Source organism: Stegostoma tigrinum, chromosome 17 (genome assembly GCF_030684315.1).
Source record: "Stegostoma tigrinum isolate sSteTig4 chromosome 17, sSteTig4.hap1, whole genome shotgun sequence".
Taxonomy (NCBI): domain Eukaryota; kingdom Metazoa; phylum Chordata; class Chondrichthyes; order Orectolobiformes; family Stegostomatidae; genus Stegostoma; species Stegostoma tigrinum.
The window spans coordinates 2,485,265-2,512,626 of NC_081370.1; the positions used below are offsets into that span (position 1 = coordinate 2,485,265).

Genomic DNA, 27,362 nt, shown 5'->3' on the forward strand with positions numbered 1-27,362 from the left:
GGGGAGAAAGCAGGTGCAGGCTATTGAGTTGCATGGTCAACTATGATCACACTGAATGGCGGAGCAGTTCAAAAGGTCAAATAGCCGACTCCTGCTCCTATTTTCCATATTTCTCTGGGTGGGAACAAGGATGCCTTTGGCACTGAGAACCCCAAGAATTCCTCATCTGGCTTTGTTCAGAGGGATGATGGAGGAGGCTATTGGAACTGAATCCAATCTCAGGATTCTGAAGATGAACAGAATCTGCAAATGTCAGCATCAGGTCCATTCACAGATAAGCAGTTGCTTTAGTATTCAAGCTCCTGGCAACTGGTCTCGATGCAATTTATTTAATTCTAAAAACTATTCCTCAGTTGTGGGGGATAATATAAAGAGAGTGTGTTGCCAGCTGCTGGGCCAGGTAAAGTTTGGGAGTAAAGTTATGTGACTTGGCTCCCCAGGCTTTCCAAAGGCCTAGTCTGGTCGCAAATGGGTGTAACTCAGAAACAACAGACTGTGCGATGACAGCAGAGTGGAACAGCTGGATTGCTTTGTTTGTTGTTATTTGTTGTGCTATTTTGGAGCTTGCAGTAAATGACTGAGGTGGCTAGTTTTCAATGGAAACATAGATAGAATCAGAGGCTCACAATGCACCCAGGGATTTTTGTTGATAAATCACTGACACCCTCCTATCCCTTGTGAAACATACAAGAATTAGGAGAATGTAATCCTACCAACCTGGTCTGTCGGCAGAAACACATTGATGGAAGAGGACAGAGTATCATGTCACGAAAAACATTTTCATTTATTAAGCCAACTTAAACCTTGGAAGACACCAGTTTGGACGGGTTAACGACCAATCCTATTGGAGACCTCTGCAATTTAACGGCCCCCATGCCTTTACCATCTATTTGCCTAACATTTCAACTCCCCTTACGACAGTACCCCTTTAACAAACAAACACAAGGTTTTTCTTTGCTCTATAAATACTTGCGAGCATTGAGAGGCGGTTACCTATCGAACCGAATCCTCTTTGAAACAACAAGCGACATATTAAAGGCGATTAAAGGATTAGATAAATCAAAGCCTTCAACAAAAATTAGACAAAGCTTTGAATGATGCATTCTGCAAAATGCAGACGTCAAGTTACAGGATCAGCTCTCCCATACCTCCCTCCCCAAATCTTAAATCAAATCCGCAACACAGTCATTAAATTGAAGGTATCCGTTTGCAAACCAGGAATTACCACAGGCATGTATATAGAGAGGCGAAGGAATTCAATGCCCCAAGGAAGGGGGGGGGGGCTTTTACAGATAAAATCTCTTCCTACTCTGCACTAATTTGACATCCCACAACCTGGTCAATTCTGGGCGTCACTTGACAGCAGTTATGTATTAAGGAGATCTTATGGTGTGTAAACACAGGTCCTCGACTGCACAGTAATAACGTTATTACATGACACTGAAATTCCTTTTGCCAGCAAATAACAGTCTTTTGCATGGACTCTGCAGCCTCTTGCTCTGCAGTCGCTGAGAGAGAGAGAGAGAGAGAGAGAGAGATAGTTAGCAGCTTCCCTACCTCCCAGAAGGGGACAGGTATGGCAAGGGATGCACCAAGATCCTGCAGTCAAACATTACATTGCCCAGCCCCCAGATGAGAGCTGGGGAACTGGGTTGCAGAGGCCAGGCAACCTAAGGAAGGGACAGTCAGCCGCCCACACGCAGTGACCGACGCGGTGAAATTTCACATTTCTGGAATGAGCCCTTTCATCTTTTTGTTAAAAAAAATTTAAAAATAACACTCACCTCCTTTACTTCCGGGAACTCCCCTCATTTACCATGGACAAGCCTTCTTGCAATTTCAGCCGCACGATTAATGGGGGATGACCCCGGATTTCTTTTTTGTTTTGTTTTGCTTTTTGCAAAATGAATCAAGGGGAGCAACGCAAAATGAATGTCATTGCGTTGCAGCCTGCCGCAAGCTGCCGTTCTGTCGGATTGGCTGGCTGCGAGTTAGCCATTAGCGATAGCAAAAACAGAAGGTAGAACCTCACCAGGAATGAACTGGGGATGAAGTCATTCTCTTTAACAGGATGGCGTCATTGGCAACCAATCAGGAGGCCGGAGTGACGTCACCCAGCCCTGGGGGTGCCGGTTAAAGGGAGCTTGTCTGCGCCGCACTGCTACACGTCTTCTCAGTGTATGTTATTTCCAGCCAGCGTGCAACTCTAAACATCGGCCGGAGTACACGTTCAGGGGCTCTTGATACGGCCACCCTGCGATTCCCCAATTTCTTCCCCTCTCCACGCATTTCCCGTTGCGAGACCACTGGCCACTGTTGCCCAAATGCACTCGTGCAAGACTCAACGGGGCACTGTGACCGCGCTCAGTTTTAAGTGTTAATCTTTCTTGGTTGATGTGCAGGTAAGGCTGCCTTATTCCTGGCTGTGTCTGCTCGCAGAAAAAGACCCTGAGCTACCTGTTGCCCGCCACTTCAATGCACCACCTTGCTCCCTGACCAACATCTCTCTGTTCTCCGGCTTGCTACGGTGTTCCAATGAAGTCCAACGCAAGCTGGAGGAACAACACCTCATTTTCCGCTTGGGGACCCTACAGCCCTCCGGACTCCATACTGAGTTCAATAATTTTAGGGGCTGAACTCTTCCCATGTCCCAGCTCCCCCCCACCCCACCCCACCCCAACCCACACGCCAGGCCTTGTTACCACGCAGCCTGCCACTACACATCCTGTGTTAGTCGCTACCATGCATTAACAACTATTCATCCTCCCAGCCTGGTTGTTAGCAACTCCTTTGTCTGTCCAAGATAATAATGTGTGAAGCTGGATGAACGCAGCAGGCCAAACAGCATCTGAGGAGTGCAAAAGCTGACGTTTTGAGCCTAGACCCTTCATCAGAGGTCCAACTGTCTTTCTCTCTCTTTGGGCTCTATCCTGTTGTTTACTCCCTACCCCACCCATCTCCCTATTTTCTGCATATAAACTGATGTTTTCACAGCTGCCATCAGTTCTGAGCCAGGGTCACCAGACCCGAAACGTTAACTCTGTTTTCTCCTCCGCAGCTGCTGCCAGATCTGCTGAGCTTTTCCAGCAAATTTGTTTTTATACCTGGCTGTGTTCCCATTGCAAAGTCTGATGGATGTCATGCTCTGGGGAGTATACCAGAAATTGATAAAGCTGTCACAAATTTTGTGGTCAGAGTTCTGCAAGTTTAATGGACTCAAATTGTTTTTATTTCAAAGAAGTTAGAAAGAAATCTAAAAGTGTTGTTATCATATTTCCTGCCATTCTGCAGAGATCTGAGCCTTCAAAGTGACATTAACTTTACTAAATGTGTACACTATAATTTTATTTTGATAGGGACAGCATATATTGAGGTGGAAATTGACACTTGTGGGGGATTTCTACACTTTGAATGCTATATTGCTTTTTCAACGGGAAAGTACAGTGCACATTGTGCTGTTCCACATTTTAAACTGTCACTTCCCCATTTTATCACATGCTTGCTTAGAAAAAGTATGTTTTAGCTTTTAGGTGATTCCTCAGGGGTAATCTTGCTTGATCAATCCCGCTGCACCTCGTGACCAAGAGATCTTGCCTGAGTGCTGAAGCTGTCCAGATTCCAGACAAACCATTCAGTTCTGTGATCTCCAGCGTCTGTTGTTTTCAGTACAGATTCAAGCATCAGCAGTAACTTGCTCCTACAAACCATTCAGTTCAGCGTGTTAAAGGACAGGTGATTTCAGCATTATTCATATTCCGCAAAGGCTCCATGGGGATTGACCTGAGCTACAATCCTGCCTGAGGCAGACTGAGAGGGTGCCAACCAGTAGAACATGAGGTTCTGAGGAAGGGTCACCAGACCCGAAATGTTAACTCTGTTTTCTCCTTCACAGATGCTGCCAGACCTGCTGAGCTTTTCCAGCAACTTTGTTTTTGCTCATGAGAGGGAGGGATGCCTATGGTTGATGTCTCCCAATGCTCATTTCTTAGCTCTACACTGGGGTGTGTGGGAAGGATGTAAGGTGATGGTAGCTTGAAGATCTAAAGTAAGCAAAATGCATTTTGTGTTTTTCTAGATGCTATTTATGCAAATACGTTTCCTGTGATCTCACAGTATGTTAAAGGATATGCTATCCATTTGCGGCAGAAACTCTAAACCATATGAAGAAAGAAGAACTCCTATTTATACATCAATTTATCATACCTTCTAGGATGTTCCAAAATACTTCATATCCAATGAATGACCTTTTGAAATGTAGACATTGTTATTAATTGTGTCAATGAAATGCAGAAAGTGTAGTGAGTTACCATGATGCTGTATTTGGGCATTTGAGACCAAGTCTAGTTCTGAAAAGAAATATGGATCAATGGTGAAGCATATCTAGTCCAGGGTACAAACGTAAGGCTAAATAGGATACATATTGTTAAACCCATATTGTCTTTTGCACTTTCAGATCACACATCATGTCCTGACATAGTTTGATTTTATTTATGATGCATTGTAAGAAAGAATTTGCATTTCTGTAGCATCTTTCACATCCTGAGGACAGTCCAAGGTGCTTCATGACTTAGGAAGTGGAGTCACTGTGATGATGTGGCAAAACTGGTTGCAATTTTGCACATAGACAAAACAGTTTGTTGAAACAGATGTGTTTCTCTTTCATGCAGCTGTAGGGAGCTGAGACAGCCAAGAGGAAGGTGTTTGGCACCCCCACTGGCAGGAGGCTGGAATTGCAATATAACACATTTACAGAGCCAGTTCCTATTACAAATATCAGGGAATTCCTACAGTGTGGAAACAGGCTCTTCGGCCCAACAAGTCCACACCAAACTTCACAGCATCCCAGCCAGACCTATAACCCTCCTAATGTACCCCTCCCTGAATACAACAGGCAATTTAGCACAGCCAATCCACCTCACCTGCATCATTTAGAATAGAAAGTTTTGACGCGAAAATGTGACAGCAGGATCCAAAATTTTGTAGGCAAGAAGTGGTTACGTATACAAATGCAAATTAATAACAGAAGTTCAGTCCCTTGAGTTTGCTCCAACATTCAGAAAGATAATGGCTGATCTGTTTGCCTGTTGAATTCACTTTTACTTGATAATCTCTGATTCCCTTGCCCAGCAGGAATCTATTTACAATCACCTTAAAATATTCAATGTCCAGAAGTTCACTACTGAAGTGATTGGAACCATGGCTGGGTAGGCTCATAGACTGTGATATCCTTGATTGGCATTGTTAACCTGGGCCAATCGGGGAGCCCAGGCTGGCAGACATAAACAGGAGATTCAGAACATCTCCTCAACCTTAGGGATTGAGCTGGCTGGTCAGAGCCCGTGTACTGTGCACGTGTAAATAAAGGGTGACTTGCTGATGGGATACCGGTCTCTGTGCAGTTATTTCAATCACTGTCTAAGATAAAGAGCCTCACAACCAGCTGAGAGAATAACATTCTCCTCATCTCTGCCCAAAAAGGGTGACATCTAATTTTTGAACAGTGAGCCCTAATTCAGGGTTCCCCGCCACTCCCCAGATACAACATCGTGGTAAATCATGAGTGCCATATAAGACTTCTGGCATTTTATTAACCCACTTAATAGTATTGTCCGCACTTCAGAAGGACATTTGTTAGATGTGAAGTACTTTGGGACTTCTTATGAGGTACAGTAACATCATGATTAAACAGGAATCCTTCTTCCTTCGCATGGTTTAAAGTTTTTATCGGACGAATAGCATATTGTTTGCCATACTGTAAGGACACAGACAATGCCCCGATCCACTTCTATCTTGCCAATGCATTTTGGGATCTTATACATTTCAATCAAGTCACTTGTCACTCTTCCAAACTCCAGTGGAAGCAAGCCTAGCCTCTCCATACCTGATCATTCCTGTAATGTACCTCAGCTGAACTACCTCCACTGCATTTCCATCCTTCCCTAAATAAGGAAACCAAAATTGTCTGCAGTATTTGAGATGTGGTCTCACCAATGCCCTGAATATCTTAAGTATGAATTCTTACTTTTATGTTCATTTTCTCTCATACTAAAGGGTAGCATTCAATTATTTTTATACTTACTGTCGTACCTGCTACAAATGACTCACACACTCGAACACCTGTGCAATTCAGAATTCTGCAGTCCTCTGTCTAAAAGTGCATTGCTTTTGGATTGTTCCTGTCAAATAACTTTGTATATTACCATTATATGCTCTGTCTGCTAGATTTCTCCCTAGTCATTCAAACTATCTTTGTCCATCTGCATCCTCCTCATAGCCTCTCCACGTCTTACTTTCCTATCGATCTTTGAGTCATTTGCAAATTTAGCTACCATGTCTTTTCTCCTCCCATCTAAGTCATTTAAGTGAATTGTAAAATGTTGATGCCCCAGCAAAGACCCACTGTGGGATGCCTCTCGTCATATCCTGCCAATCAGAAAAAGACCCAAAGACGTTTTCAACTAGCCAGCCAATTGTCTGCCCATGTTAATTTGTTCCCCTCTGCACCACGAGTTCCTCCATTGTGGAATAGTATTTTATGTAACACTTCATCAAATAGCTTCTGAACATCTAAGTGCAGTTTGTCTACGGGTTCCCCTTTACCACAGCACAAGTTACTCTGTCATCCAATGGTATGATTTCTCTTTGATGAAACCATACTGACTCTTTCTGATTACACTGGGTTTTTCTAAGTGCCCAGCTATAACCTTGTTACTGATTAACTTTATCATGCCCTCCACAGCAAGTGTTAAGCTAAAAGACTATCATTTTCTGTTTTCTGCTTCCATGTCTTCCTTGAAAAGAAGGGTTACATTTGCCATTTTCCAGATTGACAGCAATTTTGCACTTGGATTCCTATTAGCTCACATTCCTTCTGATTGTAATAAAATGAATGAACAAATGAATGATGTATTCCCACATACGTCTTGAAACTACAGTGAAAAGTGCCTTGTCACATAAGTGTTTTGTGTTTTGTCTGATGCAGTTTTGAGTTACAATGAGAATAAAGAGAAATTATTTCTTAAAAAGTTCATCTTCTGTTTAAATTGGGGTGTCAAACACAGCCTCAGGACTTCTGCGAGGTTTCTTTAAGGTGTTCCAGCCCTCAAGGGGTTAAGCTCTGGGAACAGCAATGACAATGTTAATTACCCCAGGAGCTTGTCTGATAATCCTTAACTCTATTTTCCTATCTTATTCCCATATTTCTTGATCCCCTTGATTGTAAGTCTGTACATGTCAACCTTGAATACAAATAATGAGCCAGCCTTGACCATGCTAAAGAATTCCAAAGATCCTGGCTCAGCGACTGCCACCACTGTTGCCTCACCGCCACCCGCAAGAGTCCAAGCCCGGGGCAACACTTGTGCCGAGATTCCATGCTCCAGGCTTGTTAATCTAGGAATCCTCACTCTGGGCACTGCCATCACCGAGTGTCCAGGCTCTGGGCCTACCATCGCCAGGAGCCCAGGCTCCGAGCCTATTGCCACCAAGAGCCCAGGCTCTGGCCACCACCAACACTGCCAGGAGTCCCGATCCATGCTGCCAACACTGCAGCCATCATCCTGCTGACTCTGCAGCCATCACCCTGCCAACATTGCCAACATCACCCTGTCGACACTACACCAGCTTTGAAGGTGAAGGGGTAAAGAAAAGAAGATGAAAAATATGTGCAGAAAGCAATGACCGGAGCAGACTGATGAGCCCAAACACTACCTGCTGCACCAGTACCATCCTGAACTGAAATTGAACTTAATAAGACCAGGACCAAAAGATGTCGGACCAGAAGCAGAGCATTAAGTCCATTGAGAATGCTTCAACATTCATTGACATCATAGCTTGTCTAATAACCCTCAACTCTATTTTCCTGCCTTATTCCCACAATCCTTGATCCCCTCGATTAAAAGTCTGCCCATGTCCAGCCTTGGATGCAAATAATGAACCAGCCTTGACAGTGCTGCGAACTAAAGAATTCCAAACATCCTGCATGCTTTGAGACTGAAAAATCCTCCCCATTTGTCTTACATGTGTTCTGAAATTATGCCTATGTGCAGGATGCCATACTGAAAAAAATCCCCTTGATCCTGACTCACTGTCTTCTCTTATTTAGCCGATCATCATGCATGTTCAACAACAGGAAAAACAGAAATTGCAGGAAAGGGGATAGCACAGTGCAGAGCTGTAGGAACACAGCAGGTCAGGCAGCATCAGAGAAGCAGGAAAGCTGATGCTTCAGGTCAGGACCCTTCTTCAGCAAGTGCGGAAATTGCTAGAAAGGGCCAGCAGGTCTGGCAGCATCTGGGGAGATAAATCAGAGTTAACATGTCAAGTTGAATGACCCATCCTCAGAACCCCTCCAACGCCAATGGTTCTAATCTTACTAAATAGTCTTATGCATAATAGCTTATCTTTTGAAAATCCAAATATATATCTACTGGTTTCCCTTTATCTATTCTGCCTGTTACCATGTCATTAAGTATGTCAGGCTTGACGGTATGAAGTGTGATGACTCTGTTTGATCATATTATGCATTTCTAAATACTCTCTTGTTTTATTCTTTCTAATGGACTCTAACATTTTCCCAATGACAGCTAACTGACCCGTAATTCCCATTTTGCTGTCTTTCTCCCATTTTGAATAGGGATATGACATTGGCAGTTTTGAAATCCTTGGGACTTCCAGAATTGCAGGAATCTTGGAAGATTATTACTCACGTATCCAATATCTTGAACCAAGTATTTTTAAATTCCAGGATGCGGTCCATCAAGGTAACAAGTAGGTTAGACAAGGGAAACCCAGTGGATATTATCTATCTCGACTTCCAAAAGGCCTTTGATAAGGTGCCTCAACGGGAGGCTGCTGAGTAAGGTGAGGGCCCATGGCGTTCGAGGTGAGCTACTGGCTTGGATTGAGGATTGGCTTTCTGACAGAAGGCAGAGAGTTGGGATAAAAGGCTCTTTTTCGGAATGGCAACCGGTGACAAGTGGTGTCCTGCAGGGTTCAGTGTTGGGGCCGCAGCTGTTCACTTTACATATAAATGATCTGGATGGAAAGGGCATTCTGGTAAAGTTTGCCGATGATACAAAGATAGGTGCACAGGCAGGTAGTACTGAGGAGGTGGGGAAGCTGCAGAAAGATTCAGACAGTTTAGGAGAGTGGTCCAGGAAATGGCTGATGAAATTCAACATGAGCAAATGCGAGGTCTTGCACTTTGGAAAAAAGAATACAGGCATGGACTATTTTCTAAATGGTGAGAAAATTCATAAAGCCAAAGTATAAAGGGATCTGGGTGTGCTAGCCCAGGATTCTCTAAAGGGTAACTTGCAGTAGAGTCCGTGATTAAGAAAGTGAATGTAATGTTGTTGTTTATCTCAAGAGGGCTGGAATATAAAAGCAGCGATGTGCCTCTGAGGCTTTATAAGGCTCTAGTTAGGCCCCATTTAGAATACTGTGTCCAATTTTGGGCCCCATACCTCAGGAAGGACATACTGGCCCTGGAGCGTGTCCAGCAGAGATTCACACAGATGATCCCTGGAATACTAGGTTTAATGCTCGATGACGGTTTAGGATCCTCGGATTGTATTCATTAGAGTTCAGAAGGTTGAGGGGAGATCTAATAGAAATTTACAAGATAATGTGTGGCTGAGAAAGGGTGGACGCAGGGAAGTTGTTTCCATTAGGCGGAGAGACTAGGCACAGCCTTAGAATTAGAGGGGTAAATTTAAAACTGAAATGAGGAGACACTTCTTCAGCCAGAGAGTGGTGGGCCTGTGGAATTCATTGCCACGGTGTGCAGTGGAGGCCAGGACGTTAAATGTCTTCAAGGCAGAGATTGTTAAATTCTTGATCTCAGAAGGAATCAAGGGCTATGGGGAGAGTGCAGGGAAGTGGAGTTGAAATGCCCATCAGCCATGATTAAATGGCAGAGTGGACTTGATGGGCCGAATGGCCTTAATTCCACTCCTATGTCTTATGGTTTTATGGTCATCGGGGGACTTCCCTCTGTTTAGCACCATTAGTTTCCCTCACACCTTTTTATCAAATGATGAGTATCCTGTTCATTTCCTCCCCACTTTAGCCACTTGATTCTTGAGTAATTATGGCATGTTATTAGTGTCTTCCACTAGAAAGACTGATAGGAACCATTTATTCAGCCATTCCGTTATTTCCTGGTTCCCCCTTATTATTTCTCAGCCTCATTCTCTAAGAAACCTATGTTCACTATTTCCTTTTAAAATGCTTAAAGAAACCGTTACTGTCTGTTTTTATTTTATTTGCTAATTTGTCCTCATAGTTTATTTTCTCCCTCTATTTTCTTTTAGTTATTTTTTATTGTCTTTTAAAATATTCTCAACTCTCTGTTTTATGATTAGTCTTTGCCACACTTTCTTTCATTCAATTTTATATTGCCCTTCAATTGCTTGATTAATCCTGGTCACCTTATCCCCTCCCTAGAATCCTTCTTCCCTGCTGCGATATACCTTTGATATGAATTGCAGACTATTTTTTAAATGATGCCATCGTTCTTCAAACCATTTTTGCTCAACGACTTACTCCATCCACTCTACCTGACTCTGTTACCATCCATACGTCACTCGTTTCATGGTTAGCACGTTTGTCTCGAACCCAAGCTTCTCACTCTCAAACCGAATGCTGCATTCTCTCATGTTATGGCCACTAAGGGATCTTTCACACTGAGATTATTTATTAAACCTGTGCCATTATACATTAACAGATCCAAAATAGCCTGATCCCTATTTGAGTTCACTATATATTCTTATAAATAGCTGTCCAATATGCACTCCATGAATTCTTTCTCACGGTTACTTCTGCAAATTTGATTTCCTCAATCTACACAAAAATTAAATTCATCAATATACCACCTTTTTTTACATGCCTTGAATATTTTCTGATTTATTCTCTGTCTATGTCTATAGATTACTGCCACCAGTCTTCTCTTCTTCTTGTTATTTCTTACCCCTACTCATATGGATTTTATACCATCTATTGTCGATCACTCATTGTTTTAAATGTATTCCATCTTATACTACCAAAGCTACTCCAACAATCTTCCCTTACTACATGTCCTTTCAAAATGTCATATCCCCTGAATTTTTAGTTCCCAACCTTGGCTTCCTTGTAAACATACCTCATAAGTTCTATGGCTACAAGACCATAGCAATTAACCTCCATTTCTGCCAATAAATTATTTATTTTGTAATTACTTCGTAATTTCACTATGTTCTGCTCACCTCCCACCTCCAAATAGATAGCTTTTATTGGAAAATACTTGTATCTTCTGCAGTGAAAACAGAAACAAAATATTTCTTAATATTGTCCGCTTTTTTCTTATTATCTACTATTAACACCATATTCTCAGTCTCTCACCATTCGCTTAGAGTCATAGAGATGTACAGCATGGAAATAGGCCCTTTGGTCCAACTCATTTGTGCTGACCAGATATCCTAAATTAATCTCGTCCCATTGGCCAGCAGTTGGCTCATAGCCCTTTAAACGCTTCCTATTCATATATCCATCCAGATGCCTTTTAAATGTTGCACTAGCTTCTCCTCTGGCAGCTCATTCCATACATGCACCACCCTTTGCATAAAAACATTGCCCCATAGGTTCCTTTTATATCTTTCTCCATTCACCTTAAACCTATGCCCTTTAGTTTTGGACTCCCACACCCCAGGGGAAAGACTTTGGCTATTCATCTTATCCATGCCTCTCAGTATTTTATAAACTTCTGTAAGGTCACCTCTCAGCTTTTGACACTCCAGAGAAAATAGCCTCAGCCTATTCAGCCTCTCCTATAGCTCAAACCTTTCAGCCCTTGCGACATCCTTGTAAATCTTTTATGAATCCTTTCAATTTTTACAACATCCTTTTATGAATCCTTTCAATTTTTACAACATCCTTCCTATAGCAGGTAGCCTAGAATTGTATGCAGTTTTCCAAAAGTGGCCTGAACCAATGTCCTGCACAACTGCAAAACATGACCCTCCCAACTCCTATACTCAATGCACTGACCAATAAAGGCAAGCATATCAAATGCCTTCTCCACTATCCTATCTACCTGGGACTCCACTTTTGAGGAGCTATGAACCTGCACTCCAAGGTCTCTGTTCAGCAACGCTCCCCAGGACCTTTCCATTAAGTGTATAAGTCTTGCCCTTATTTGCCTTTCCAAAATGTAGCAGGTTACATTTATCTAAATTAAACTCCATCTGCCAACCTTCAGCCCATTGGCACATCTGAATAAGATCCCGTTGTACTCTGAGGTAACCTTCTTCTCTGTCCACTACACTCCAATTTTGGTGTCATCTGCAAGCACTAACCATAACCTCGTACCTTCATATCCAGATCATTTATATAAGTGATGAAAAGCAGTGGGCACTTTACTTATTCTTTACCTTTTCAAATACCTGTAGAAACTCTTGCTATCTATTATTACATTGCGAGCTTCTTTCTCTCACACATTAATTTATTTATGATGATTAGTCTTTTAGATGTTTTCTCTGTTCTTTTTTTCCTGTCCAATCTTCAGAGCTGCTACACATCTTTGCACAATTATATGCTTATTCTTCATGTTGGATGCTTTCCTTAACTTCTTAGCACAGATGGTGAATGCTCCACTTAGAATTTTTCTTTATAGTAAGAATATATTTATAAGTGTTCTGCCATATCTAGAATGACTTTGCTCTCTGGTTGCTATAAGAAATGACCTCAAAAACCATTCTGTGAATTCTTCACCAAGGCTGACATTGCCAAATTTATTTTTCCAGTTTATATATAATTTAAAATCACCCACATGATTATTATCATCCCTATATTATTCATATCCAACATTTCACTTGGCATGTATTTTTCTACTTTACAATTGCTGGTACAGGATCAAAACCACCCCTAATAATTCATTCTTTGCCCTACTGTTTCTTGTCTCTACCCAAAAGGTGCTACATCTTGATCTTCTGATCCAAGGTTAACTCTACCCATTATGCCAATGGTATTATTAATTAGCAGCACTACCTTCCCACTTTTACCTAGCTTTCTATTCTTAAGTGTCATCTACACCTCAATATTTAAGAGCCAGTCCTTGAGATAATGTGGTCACACCTCAATAATAGTACAGATATTTCTTCTATAACGTGTTTCGTTAAAGCAAATTGGCTCTAATGCGATTGTTGAATGGTGAATGCTGTTTGGAATACGCAAACTTTCTGCTGTATAAGTATAATGATTTTCTATGGCGCGATTTTCAATAGCACTAGGTTGCACAAGAATGCATCTATCGTGTTATAGGGGAAATACCTGGATTCGGATCATACTTGTTTACTTCAATGTGCGCTATCAATTGATTTACTTTGTTATGAAAGCTACACATAATCAGATAAATAGCTTTTAGTTTTGACTTTTTGTTATCTTTGTCACGTCCAGTCTTGACCTGTGGTCTAGAGTAGGTTTTTTTCTCTGTTCCTTTCTATCATTCCCTGACCTGCATTCCCCATATTGATAGTTTGCTCTCCTGGTTTGACTCTATCTTTTAACTTGTGATGCCTCAGCGTAGGAGAGTGCAGAGCTAGAGGGCATGGGTAAGGTTTAAAAATGATCTAAGGGGCAAGTCTTTCATGGTGGTGCGTGTTTGGAATGAGCTGCCAAGGGAGGTAGTGGAGGCTGATACAATTACAGAAATTAAAAAGCATCTGAATGATTAGGAAGGGTTTAGAGGGATATGAGCCGAATACTGGCACATGGGAGTAGGTTAATTTAGGATATTTGGTCGATATGGACAAGTTGGACCTAAGGGTCTGTTTCTGCGCTGTACATAGACAATAGACAATAGGTGCAGGAGTAGGCCATTCGGCCCTTCGAGCCAGTACCACCATTCATTATGATCATGGCTGATCATTCACAATCAGTATCCTGTTCCTGCCTTATCCCCATAACCCTTGATCCCACTATCTGTAACAGCTCTATCCATCTCTTTCTTGAAAGTATCCAGAGAGTTGGGCTCCACTGTCTTCTGGGGCAGAGCATTCCATATATCTACCACTCTCTGGGTGGAGAAGTTTTTCCTCAACTCTGTTCTAAATGGCCTACCTCTTATGTTTAAACTGTGTCCTCTGGTTCTGGACTCACCCATCAGTGGAAACATGCTTCCTACCTCCAGAGTGTCCAATCCCTTAATAATCTTATACGTCTCAATCAGATCCCCTCTCATCCTTCTAAACTCAAGTGTATACAAGCCCAGTCGCTTCAATCTTTCAACATATGATAGTCCCGCCATTCTGGGAATTGACCTCATGAACCTATGCTGCACTCCCTCAAGAGGAAGAATGTCCTTCCTCAAATTTGGAGACCAAAACTGCACACCATACTCCAGGTGTGGTCTCACCAGGGCCCTCTACAGCTGCAGAAGGACCTCTTTGCTCCTATACTCAATTCCTCTTATTATGAAGGCCAGCATGCTATTAGCTTTCTTCACTGCCTGCTGTACCTGCATGCTTGCTTTTATTGACTGATGTACAAGAACACCCAGATCTCGTTGTACTCCCCCATTACTTAACTTGACACCATTGAGATAGTAATCTGCCTTCTTGTTCTTGCCACCAGAGTGGATAACCACACATTTATCTACATTAAACTGCATCTGCCATGCATCCGTCCACTCACCTAGCCTGTCCAAGTCACCCTGTATTCTCATAACATCCTCCTCATATTTACACTGCCACCCAGCTTTGTGTCATCAGCAAATTTGCTAATATTATTTTTATTGTCTATTTCATTAATGTATATTGTAAACAGTTGCGGTCCCAGCACCGAACCTTGCGGTACCCCACTGGTCACCGCCTGTCATTCCGAAAGGGACCCGTTTATCACTACTCTTTGCTTCCTGTCAGCTAGCCAATTTTCCATCCAAGTCAGTATTTTGCCCCTAGTACCATGTGCCCTAATTTTGCTCGCTAACCTCCTATGTGAGACTTTATCAAAGGCTTTCTGAAAGTCCAGGTACACTACATCCACTGGCTCTCCCTTGTCCATCTTCATAGTTATATCCTCAAAAAATCCCAGAAGATTAACCAAGCACGATTTCCCCTTCGTAAACCCATGCTGACTTGACCTATCCTGTTACTGCTATCCAAATCTAACTACATCTCTGTGACTCTATGAACACTTAGAGTTTTAAAGTGGAATGGCTGAGGGATTGGGCCTGTAGGGAAGCATAGGCTGATGCTGGTATGAAGAATCCAGATAGCGTGTGCCTCAGGCACTGCAAGGAGTGGTGAGACTGGCAAAAGGAGTTTGCATTTGGGATGGATGGGAATTGTGAGAGGCTGGGCCTCAGGATAATTAGAGGAAATAGTGTGTACAGATCTGATAGGCTAGGAACACCATGCGGGAGATGATCCAGGTATCATTTTGGGAACTGCTGGGCTTTGGTGTGGGGTCTTTGAATATGAGGCCACTGGGGTAGTCTGGCGGCAGTCTTTGGTAGTTTAAAAGTACATGGGAGCATGGAGTTTTTGGCTGAGGTAGGAATGGGGTGTGGGTGAGATAGTGTTCTAGATACATTGGAACTTGCAGCAGAATGAATCATTCAACAAACATTGTAGAATAGATTTTGGATACATCATAATTTGATCATGCCAGATCTTGATTGTAAATATTCTCCATTCCTTTTAATCTGATTATTAGGTTCGTGTTGTCAGTAAATATTCTGCCTACATAATACACATTCCATTTCTATTTCATACTTACTTATATTTAAAAGTTGTGCCATAACCACCAATTATGTTACTTCTATGCCATTATTAGCTTTCATTCCCACTATAGTTGTCAATTTGATTCCAACTCTAATTTTAGTGTATGGTCAAAGTCGCATATGGTATCCTTTATAATTGTGATCAATGCACATCCTCAGCTTCCCTTGATCCTCTGCATAATTTGACAATGTTGACCATAAATTCTTCTACACTGTATGGTTCCCTGGCAGAGTCTTATTCTCAACTTTCTGAACGCAGCTAATGTTTCTCTAGTAATGGCATTACCTCCATCTTTTACAGAGTGAATGTTGATACCCTTCTCCTTATCCTTATGTAATTAATACCACACAGTGACATTGACTGCAAGTGCAGGGCCAAATTCTGAGCCATAACTCGCCAGCATTTTTCACGAGCCCCCTCGTTGATTTCCAGCCGTTGGAGCGGACGTAAGCTGTCTGACAGCTTATCAGATCGCAAATCCTCGGCAATGTGACCACTTTCTCCAGCTCAGTTATGGGAACTCCGAAGCCGTCATGGTAGACCCCAGCGTGAACTCAGATCCTTCGGCAATGCCTTCAGGCCCAGTGTTTCCAGCTGAACGAGTCCATTTGCAATCTGAACTGAAATATATATTCCCCTTCATGCACCCCTGCCCATCTCCATCATATCTTTGACAGATTTTTTTTCCAGGTGTAATTGACTTTGTCCATTGTGCAAATGGCATTTATCCATTGTTGTCAGACAGTTGCACATGTTCAATGGACATATCCTCAATATTTTGTGGATTCATTGTTGCTAGATTTTTCCTCATGCATTTTGGACATTTTCCTCTGGCTCTTGAGAATGTTTTGACTCTCCTTTATTAACCCTACATTCTTCCCTCCTTAGGTTCCTTTTAATTCCTCCTCTTCCCTTTCCCACGGTTGGTATTGAATTGAATTGAATCAGCCTTCTTTTCACATGTACTCACATGGACAGAGAAGTGTTTAGAAGTCTCCACTTAGAGCACCATCTTAGCTAACAGAGGTACCTAGGTACAGATTCTTGAGTACAAATTCTTAGGGAAAAAAGAGAAATAAAAAGTTCAGAGTGACAGTCTTTCCCTGATAATATAATAAAGAAAAAAGAAGAGAGAAAGGAAAACCAAAGACAAATGACAACACCTTCCAGTCGCGAACCTCTTCAACTCCCCCTCCCACTCCCTGGGCGACATGTCCACCCTGAGCCTCCTCCAGTGTCACAATGACACCACCCACAAACTGGATGAGCAGCACCTCATATTCTGCCTCAGGAGCTTACAGCCCAATGGCCTAAACATGGAATTCACCTGTTTTAAAATCCCCCTATCCCTGGTCTCATCCCATGACCAACCGTCCCTCTCATCCCCGCTTCCTTGAACTGACACAATCTGTCTGTGTTCTCTCCCACCTGTCTGCCCCCCACCTTGCTGACCAATCCCCGCACTCATCTATCACCATCCCACCTACCTTCCCCAGCCCAACCTCTCCTCTTTCTATTTATTTCAGAGTTCCCTTCCACGTCCCCCATTTCTGAAGAAGGGTCCTGACCCAAAACGTCAGCTTTCCTGCTCCTCTGATGCTGCCTGGCCTGCTGTGTCCCTCCAGCTTCACACTGCGTTATCTCTGACTCCAGCATCGGCAGTTCTTACTATCTCTGAAAGAATAGCCATATTCGTAGCACTGTTTTATTCTCCTTTCCACTTTGATCACTTTGTTATCTGTTCTCAAGTTATCTGCTTTAGTTTGGTTTTCATTCATACCCTGTTATGACTTCTGCGAAACACTTTGGGACATTTTGCACCATAAAAGGTGACATGCAAAAGCAAGCTATTTTGTTCTAGATTGGAGAAAGGGGGCATGTACTTGACTCTTTCCCATGTAGATAGCAGGGACAAATAGGATCTGGCTCAGGCAACTCGACAGTGATTTTCTCTCATGCGAGTTCAAACTCTTTGAGAAAGTGTTCCACCTTGCCACGGTCGCTTGCTACAAATCAAGTATCCTTGCAATTATTGCATAAGTTAGATATTTTGTCGAAGTCTGCAAATTCCCCAATTAACCTGCAGTTCAAACTTAGGTTAACAGAAAGTAAAAACCAAGTTTCTGTACCTAACAAGAATTTATTCCAAGTAAATAGGTTCCAGCTATGGATAACTCAAATTGCCTTATTAACTCTCACTTTCTCAAACATCCACATAAACAGAGACCGGATTTTTTTTTCGAAAAGGGTATAATGGGTTTCATGGGAAAACAGCTCTGAGATTTCTGTCAATAGAAATTTTTTTATGATTCTTGTGCTGTTCAGAATTTTGCCACTTTGTGCATCTCCACTGGAGTCTTCCAATGGTTAATGGGAGGCACAGAGAACCAATTCAGATTTATGGAAAGATCTCTGACTTGTTAGTTACAAGTAACAGCCTGCTGCAATTGCTAAAGGAAACATAAACTGGTTTCCTTTAGAGTTAAAATCAGCGTTGCTGCAGCAAATAGATACTGTTCCTGAATTGGTGACAACTTTTCTGTATCTTGTTCACAACCTAAGCCTTTCAGTCACCTGAAAAGCAATCACATTTTTGTTGGCAGGAATTGTTATCCATAACTGGTCACTAGTCTATAGACCAATCAGTACTTGTTGCCACAACCTTTTGGTTCCGGCTTGTCTGCGAGCTGCACTTCAACAACTGCTGGAACCAGAAGCTGTGTAAACAATGTTTACAATGAGTGCCAGATTACTCACTTGCAAAAACGTTCAGTAATCCTCCTACAACTTTGACATTAAAAAAATATTTTCCCATTTCGGTTCATATTAAAAATACGGAGAAAATAAAAGGACATGGTCATCACAAAAGTAAACCAGGGACAGGTGGTGTTGCAAACAAGAGAGGACCTGATGGCAATATAAAGACACAACAGCATTTTAGCACAGCATAAGGGTACAATCCATTTGAGTGGAAATTTGTGACAGCAAGAGTGCCAGCCTAGCACCATGAGGTGGCACGGTGGCTCAATGATTAGCACTGCTTTCTCGCAGTGCCAGGAACCTGGGTTTGATTCCACCCTCAGGTGACTGTATGGAGTTTGCACATTCTCCCCGTGTCTGCATGGGTTTCCTTCGGGTGCTCCAGTTGCCTCCTACAGTCCAAAGATGTGCAGGTGAGGTGGGTTGGCCATGCTAAAATGCCCATAGTGTCTAGGCCTGTGCAGGCTAGGTGGATTAGCCATGGGAAATGTGGGGTTACAGCGATGGGGTAGGGTGTGTGTCTGGGTGTTTTATTGACTGTAGGAGTTCTGGTTATGAGCAGTAAAACTGCTGTTTTGGGTGGTTCGGATCACCCCCAGATCCCTGGTTCTGACACTGGACTTAATTTAGGAATGTGAAGTGAAGAAAGCAGTAGATGGGGGTTTCAGGGGCAAAGAATTTCTGCATTTATTTAAATAGGAAGGTGAGTATATCACAAGAAATTTAAAAAAGGGAAATGTAACAAACAGGGAAATAATACAAAGGTGAATAAATTACAAAAGATAAAAAACAGTAAATACAAAACAATGAAACTGACATGATCAGTTGTTAACTTAACACAGGTTAATTACTATTAGCAACTAAACAGTAGTTTTCATCACAGGCACTTTAATCAGACTTCCTGACCTTCCTGCACTGTCACCGACCCACCTTCCCCTCCCTGCCAGCTAGTTTGGATACTTTGGGTCTTGTGGAAATAAGTTCACCACTGGGGATAAACGCATTTTGAATTATAGCTGGATGTCCCTGCTTGGCGAAGCTGGTGCTTCGCTGAAGACTTCGGACGGTGTAGGCCTTCAGTCTGGGCTGGATTCACTGATGGGGTAAGATGTGTTGTGGATGTTTCAGGTGAGTACCTTCTTCCTTTTGGTGGATGTTGTGAATGAGCTTTCAACTCAGGGCATGTCTGAAGACTTGTGGTTGATCGGGTCGGGTGGTTCCCAGAGGTCATTGGTTGTCGGATCTGCAGGTCGTGGCCAGTCTCTGGTGGTTGGAAATGGCCATAGGGCTCATGCTTGGTGCGGGAGTTCTCTGCAATCTTCTGTTGGCAGCTGCGGAGAATGGCTATTGAGGCCAACATTCCTCTTCTTCCCTCTGTCTTCCTTTCTCCTTATGATGAGTAAACTAAAATTCTTTTACTTCCTTTGTGTTGCATGCCGAGGTGAGATCAGGGCCTGCAATTCTACTAGATTGCAGGACACTTAAGTCACCAACAAATCTGGATTTAGCAATGGTATTAACTGTTACCTTTCTGAAGGTGAATTGGCTTCCTGATCTTTGGAGTAGCTGTAAATGTCTTTCAATTGGAGGTCAATACGTTTCCTGATTGTTTAGAGTATGTGTAAATGTATTTCGATTGCATGGAATATTTGGTATCTTCTGTGAATGAATATTAATTGAAGTTGAAGGCCTAGGTATTTCTGAAGGCTCCAATATTTCTGAAGTTGGAGATAACAAAGTGTAGAGCTGGATGAACACAGCAGGCCGGGCAGCATCAGAGGAGCAGGAAGGCTGACGCTTCGGGTCGGGGCTGTTCTTCACAAATGAGGAGGGGGAAGGTAGGTGGGATGGTGAAAGTTTGGATGCAGGTAGGGGGTAGTGAGGATTGGTCGGTAGGAACGGTGGGGTGGACAGTTGGGGAAAAAGATGGACAGGTTGTGTCAGCAGGGTTGAGGCAGGGCCGAGAAGAAGTTAGGTTGTGGGATGAGGCTGGAGGTGGAGATATTTTAAAACTGGTGAATCCTATGTTAAGGCCATGGGGCTGTAGGCTCCAGAGGTGGAACATGGGGTGTTCCTCCTCCTGTTTCCGGGTGATGTCATTGTGGCACTGGAGGGGGCCCTGGGTGACATGTCTGTCCATAGCATTCATCTGTTTGAAGATCTTCCCATTGGTGTCATCCCACGTCCAAACCACCCTCTCATCCCTGCCTCCTTGACCTGACACGACTTGTCCATCATCTTTCCCATCTATCCGCCCTATCCTTCCTACCGACCAATCCCCACCACCCCATACGTGCACCCACCTATCACCTAACTTTCGCCAGCCCCACCCCACCTCTCTATTTGTTTCAGAGCTCCCTTCCCTCTCCCCATTTCTGAAGAAGGATCCAACCCGAAACGTCCACTTTCCTGCTCCGTTGATGCTGCCTGGCCTGCTGTGTTCCTGTAGCTCTATACTGTGTTATCTCTGACTCCAGCATCAGCAGTTCTTGCTATCTCCAAGAATTCTGAAGTTGTTATCTTAGGTCTGGTTCATTGCTCATATAGGGCTGAGACATGAATGGGATTTCTCACTGAACCATGGTTCCGGAGACCTATCCCTGTGATAGTGTATTTCAGCACAAAGCCCAGCTGCCTTTTTTTTTCAGTTTTAAATGTTCTGTTAAAAGCCCAGGGGCTTTGGTCCAGTATTCAAAATGACAGGTATTTTTGCTCACTCCTAAAGGATCTTCTGAAAGACTGCAAGAAGAGATAAAGAGAATTAGGGAAGTAATTAAAGAGCTGAGGATCTAGAAGATACAGTGTGCAATTGTGGAATGGTGGGTTGTAATAAATTGGGAATTTTCAAGAGGACAGAGTTGGAGAAATTCAGACATCTTTGAAGATTGGAAATGGTAAGAGATATGGGGAAGACACAAAGAAAGAAACATTTTGAAATGGGAATGTTGTTGGAGTCAGAGACAAAATGGATCAGTGAGGGAAAAAGGGTAGACATGTAAGAGTTGATGATTATAAGTTGATGGAGGGCAGAGAATGGGAAACCAGCAGTTGGTGGAAGTGCATTATGGGGAATTGTTGGTGGACATCCGTGTTTTACCTGAATTAATGTTGGTGGATGCAAAATCGAAAGCCGCAGTACAGCGGTTTCCCAAGAACTCTCTGGGCAGACTTATTAATCAATTTGTTAAAATAGGATTTGGATTTACCAGTGTGGTGGAGTGGTCTGATGTTTCTCAGTGATTGGCGATCAAAATACTAGATGAAATGGCTCAGTCTTGTTCTTGCCTGTTACTTTGCTGTAAACATTATTTATAAAGCATTGTTCCAACTTCACTTAGAACCCTGTCACAACACACTGTATTCTCCAGTCAAGAGAAGGAATTAGATGATATGAACACATTTATTCTGACTGTCTAAATCATTAGTGGACCAAACCCTTTGAATTGATTGGAGTATAGGATTTAGGAGCAGCGGTAGGCTATTTGGTTCTTCAATAATATTACTCTAGCCAGTAATAACATAGTCATTCTGGTTATGTTCTAATCACTGGTCTCCTGTCTATCTGTTGTTCACCATAGCCCGTGCCCCCTTGCCAATGAAGAATCTATCTAACTCAGCCTTGAAAAGAAAATTAAAGACTAGCTTCCACTAATTCCTGTGGAACAGGATTCCGAATTGGACAGGGCCTGTGAGGAATATAAAGAAAACAGGAATGGAATCAAGCAGGTTATAAGGAGAGCAAGAAGGGGCCATGAAATGACCTTGGCAAATAGGTTTAAAAAGAGTCCCATTAAAGAGGATCTTGTTCTATTAAAAACAAGAGAATAACTAGGGAGAAGGTAGGACCACTCAAAGATAAGAGAGGGAACTTGTGCTTGGAGGCAGAGAATATGGCTGAGATCCTAAATGAGTACTTTGCATCGGCATTCACCCAGGAAAAGGGCATGGAGGATAGTGAGATTTGTGTACAGCATGCTAATGTACTGGGACATTTTGAGATCAAGAAAGAAGCGGTGTTGGATCTCTTGAAGAATATTAAGGTGGATCAGGCCCCACGGCCCAATGGTATCTACCCTTGGTTAGTGTTAGAGGCAAGAGAGGAGATATCTGGGGCTTTGAGCAAGATCTTTATGCCCCCATTAGCCACTGGAGAGGTCCTGGAGGACTGGTGATTGGCTAATGTTTGTCCTCTGTCCAAGAAAGGAAATAGCGATAATCCAGGAAACTATACATTGGTGACTCCGACTTCGGTGGTTTGGAAGCTTTTGGAGAGAATTATTTGGAATAGGACTTATGGGCATTGAGAAAAGCATGGCATACTTAGGGACAGTCAACATGGCTTTGTGCAGGACATGCCATGTCTTATTAACTTGATAGAATTTTTCAAGGAGGTAACAAGGGTGATCGATGAGGGTAGAGCAGTGGATGTTGTCCACATGGATTTTAGTAAGGCTTTCGACAGGGTCCTCCACGGTAGGCTTTTCCAGAAGATTAAGGCGCATGGGACCCATGGTAACTTGGCCGCGTGGATTCAGGATTGGCTTGTCCATAGGAAACTGAGGGTAATGGTAGATGATGATAAAATGTGAGGCTGGATTAACACAGCAGGCCAAGCAGCATCTCAGGAGCACAAAAGCTGACGTTTCGGGCCTAGACCCTTCATCAGAGATAGTAGAAGGGTGCTTTTTACACTGGAGGCCTGTGACTGGTGGTGTTCCACAGGGATCCCTACTGGGACCTCTGCTGTTGGTGATATAGTGTATAAAGTTGTCAAAGGATGCAGTAGGATATAGATCAGTTGCACATATGGACAGAGAAATGGCAGATGGAGTTTAATCCACTTAAGTGTTTGGTGCTGTACTTTGGGAGATCAACTATTAAGAAAAAGTACAGTTCATGTCAGGAGCCTGCAAAGAAGTGATGGAAAGAGGGCTCTTGGGGTCCAAGTCCATAGCTCCCTGAAAGTGGCCATGCAAGTAGATAGTGTGTTAAAGAAGGTGTTGATCGGGGAATAGAGTTCAAAAGTCAGGATATCATGTTGCAACTCTACATGTAAGACTTTGGTTAGACCACACTTGGAGCATTGCATTCAATTCTGATCACCACATTACAGGAAGGATGTGGAGGCCTTGGAGAGGGTGCAGAAGAGGTTTACCAGGGTGCTGCCTGGACTAGAGGGTATGAGCTATAAGGAGAGGCTAGAAAAACTCGGATTGTTTTCTCTGGAATGGTGGAAGCTGTGGGGAGACTTGATGGAGGTCTATAAGATTATGAGGTACATAGATAAGGTTGACAGTCAGATTCTGTTTCCCAGAGTTGACATGTCAAAACCAAGGGCTTGCATTTATGGTGACAGGGGGCAGTTCAAAGGAGATGTGAGGGGCCTTTTTTTTAATACAAAGAGTGGTGGGAGTCTGGAATGTGTTAATGGGGTAGTGGTGAAGGCAAGCACAATAGGGACGTTTAAGAGACTTTTAGATAAACAAATGAATATGCAGGGAATAGAGGGATATGGACCAAGGCCAGGCAGAAGGGTTTGGTTTAATCTGACATCATGCTCGGCACGACATCGCAGGCCAAAGGGCCTGTTCCTGTGCTAAACTGTTCCATGTTCACAAAGTGTTGACACTCTGAGAGAAAAACATTCTCCTCCTCTCTATCTTAAAAGTGAGAGCTCTTAATTTTAAACAATATCTCCTAGTTTTAGTCTTTCCACAGGAGAAAATATTCACACCAGTCTTTGAGCCATGGATTCATTTGTCCAGTCTGATTTGTCCTACACCAACTGACGTGTGGTTCGAATAGTTATTCCGAGATAATGACCTTTGAGATTCTGCTTTTCTAATCTAGACCTCACTGGCTCATACTCCCTCAGGAGAAACCTCTTGCCTAGTCCTATTTTTGTTGTTTAGCACTTATACGGAACATGAAACTAGTTTCTCCCCCTCCCGCTACAAATTCCTTACCAGATCAGAGCAGATGTAATGAGCATTAGCACCAGGCTGCCAACACAGCCATCTGGACTCTTGTTGTTGGCTGAAGACAACTGTGTCAATCATAAAGTAAAACAAAGAGCTGTGGATGAAGATTGGAAACATAAACAGTATTGCTGGAGAAGCGTAGCAAGCCTGGCAGTATCTGTAGAGAGAAAGCAGAGTTAACATTTTGAGTCCAATACTCTTTCTCAGATCTCGAGTCCGTCTGAACAGTGTCTATCTCCTGACTGTAGTATGCCCCACGATCTACTATTTATTTGCTCAATTCCGTGAATGGTCTCCTGTACCATGGTATTATGGACCAGACCAGACCCCCTCAAAATATTTTATGAAGGTCGTCTCGGCCAAAACCTTTTCTAATTTTGAAGGCAAATGTAAAGTGCTATATTCCAGGTGCAATTCAATTGGCCAAACTACTCAACATTAAGCTTAACAGAATTTATTTAAACACTGTAGTTAAACTACAACAAAAAGAAGTACTTAGTATAATTGGACTCAATTAGAGAATTTAGCAGAATAATAGTAGAATCCAATAACTATTATGAATTAACTGTTCCAATTATGTTACCATCCCAAAACACACCCCTTAGTAAAAAGGCAAATTCAGAAAAATAGATTTACCTCACAGGTAACCCAGAAAGAAAAACATCAGAAAAAGTACAAGTCAGGAGACGTTCACTGTAGCTTCCAACCCTGTTGACACTCCAATTGCAACTTCTTTAAGATATAAAACTAAAAAAACCCAGAAATCCTGGTTCTGTGAGAGCTGGGCACCCCCAGCCAGGCTGCTTCTATTGTTCCAACTTTAAAAAGAAACCTAAGGTCTCCCAAGCTGTCTACGTTATCGGTATTTACTAGTCACCTCAGTACCTCTGTCTTAAAGCCTTTCTTTTAAAAAAGGGCAAAATAGCCTCTTAAAGCCATAGTATTATCGCAATGGTGCCTTGACTAGTTAGCTCATCCATCCTGTAGCTCGCACTCTCATCCAAACAAGGTGAACAAACTTTTTTACCATCCAGCAAAAATTACAATGGATCAACTCTCCTTATATTCGCCATCAATTTGATAAATTCCAATTGATAGATCCTCATTCCCAGTCACTGCCAATGAATAAAATTCCTTTCAAGAAAATAATTCTAACTTCTCAATCATTGTATTGAATCTCGATGTAATAATTTAAGATTTGATGTATTGGAGGGAATTTCAGACTGGAGGACAAATCCATTTCTAACTCATTGCACAGTAAATATGGTTTTCCCTGTATTAGTTTAACTTGAAGCCAGGAATGTTTCTGAAAAATAAATCACTGGTGTGGAGACAATGGGATATAATTTCTCTGGTTTCTACATTAAGGTCATTCAAAATGTAGTTGTTGTAAACAGACTTATTATTTCTCGACATACAGCAACAGGAACACATCTTTCCTTGATTGCTTCTCCATTTCAACATCTCTGTTGTTGCTTCTGTTTTCATTAGTGAAAAAGAATTCAATGCTGGCCTTACAGAGACTCAAACTGGTTATTTCATCAAGAATTCACAGAAATTCCATTCGACTGAAACTTTGACATGAAACACCTCTGGGGAATGCAATTCTGTCTTTGCTGGGCAGTGTGGGCACATAAAGGGAAGTGAATCTGAAAACAGAGCCACCTCAGAAGTGGGGCTTTCAAGATGTAATTTTTCTCTGAGAAGGCTGGATTTTTAAAACAAAAATCATTGCATTTTTACTGTTTCATCAGATGTGGGTGTTACTGGCAAGGCCAGTATTTGTTCCCAACCCCAAATTGTCCTTGAATTGAACAACTTGCTCGTCCAATTCAGTGAAATGGTTAACCACAGACCACATTGTTCTGAGTCTGAAGTCAAATGAAGGGTAAGGATGGCAGTGAACCAAATGGATGTTTACAGCAATTAAAGGGAGTTGTCATGATCACTGTTAGCTTATATTTTAGATTTAATAATTGAATTTAAAGCTGGGTTTAAACCTATATTCCTAGAGCATGGATTATGAATCCAGCAACATTTCCACTGCAGCCTAGTGGAGAGAAGAGCTGGTTATTTTATCAACGATACGCAAGTCTGCCAAGGCAGAATTTTCACACTAACCTTCTGAAGATCAAATATTTTATGTGAATTGTAAATTATATTTGAGTTCTCCTCCTTTTCTTCTGGCAGATACGCATATGTCATTCCCTATACTCTCTCTGTATCGGCGATATAATGTTGTAGTCCCAACCATCTTCAGCTGCTTCATCAATGACCTTCCCTCCAGCATGAGGTCAGAAGTGGGGACGTTTGCTGATGATAGCACAATGTTCAGCTCCATTTGCAACTCTAAAGATATTGGAACAGCCTGCATTCCAATGCAGCGAGACCTGAGCAATATCTAGGTTTGGGCTGATAACTGGCAACTAACTTTTGTATCAAGCAATGACTATCTTCAACAAGAAAGACTCCTACCATCACCCTATGACAGTCTTAGGCCTTACCACTACTGAGTCCCTCACGATCAACATCCTGAAACTGAACTGGGCCAGGCATGTATGTTCTGTTGCTACAAGAGCAAGGCTTGGAATTCTATGGTGAGTACCATCTCCAGTATTTACAATGCTTCTCCAGGATCTACAAGATACTGGTCAGGAATGTGATGGAATTCTTTCCACTTGCCGAGAGGGATACAACATCAACAATACTCAAGAAGCTTGAAACCTTCAGGATAAAGGAACCAGCTGTATTGCCATTCTCAGCATCATCAGTAACACACCAAAGTTCCTTCAAAAACATTTTCCAAACCCCTGACCTCCACTGCTTAGAAGGACCATGACTGTAGATGCATAGGGATACC

The 27,362-nt window shown here is 42.5% G+C and overlaps 1 protein-coding gene across 3 annotated transcripts in view; it reads right to left on the minus strand.

Moving 5' to 3' along the window:
* The window catches only part of LOC125459410 (dual specificity protein phosphatase 8-like), a 225,493-nt gene extending 200,974 nt beyond the window's left edge, over window positions 1-24,519 (minus strand). For 2 of the 3 annotated variants that reach the window (XM_048545831.2, XM_059651890.1), the window contains exon 1: window positions 1,785-2,041. The gene's annotated coding sequence lies outside the window, so the exon portion shown is untranslated. Of the gene's footprint in view, window positions 1-1,784; window positions 2,042-24,487 lie in introns of those variants that run through there. The other variant, XM_059651891.1, reaches the window with a different exon arrangement.
* Between the last annotated feature and the right edge of the window lie 2,843 nt (window positions 24,520-27,362).